Source organism: Chrysochloris asiatica, unplaced genomic scaffold (genome assembly GCF_000296735.1).
Source record: "Chrysochloris asiatica unplaced genomic scaffold, ChrAsi1.0 scaffold00256, whole genome shotgun sequence".
Classification (NCBI taxonomy): Eukaryota; Metazoa; Chordata; class Mammalia; order Afrosoricida; family Chrysochloridae; genus Chrysochloris; species Chrysochloris asiatica.
The window spans coordinates 1904070-1904635 of record NW_006408774.1 but is presented as its reverse complement, the minus strand read 5'-3'; positions in this window follow the sequence as shown (position 1 = coordinate 1904635).

The following is a 566-nucleotide window of genomic DNA, read 5'->3' as shown; positions in this document are numbered from 1 at the left end:
ATAGATTTCTTGCTTCTGCCACAAATTCCCCCAGCTGTGAGCCTTCCAACCTTCTAAGTATTCCTTTATATGTGGTTCAGAGTGCTGGGACCATCCCCTGAACCTGCTTGATCAGGTATTCTGTGTTGTTGTTGGCAGAGCTCTCTGCTATATGTCCACCCGATCCACCATCTTGTTTGTTCTCTCATCCCCCATTCTTATTTTTAGATTTCATTTCTATGAAATGTATTTCAAATGCAAATAGTTACTTTGATCCCAGGTGTTAGGTAATGAAACACAAGTTGCACAAAGAACAATATAGTAAGATGAGCATTGAATACAATAATATATAAAAATTCTTAAAACACAAACTTTGAAACCACCCCATTTTTAATATGCATAACCACTTTAGATTTGGTCATTAAAACAACTAACTTTCAGTATCTGAATTTTCTGAGAGATTAAAGTATCACAGTTATATATATGCTTATGTCATGTTGTTGTTGTTGTTAAGTGCCGTCAAGTCGGTTCCGACTCATAGCGACCCTGTACAGGGTTTCCGAGGGTGTAAATCTTTACGGGAGTAG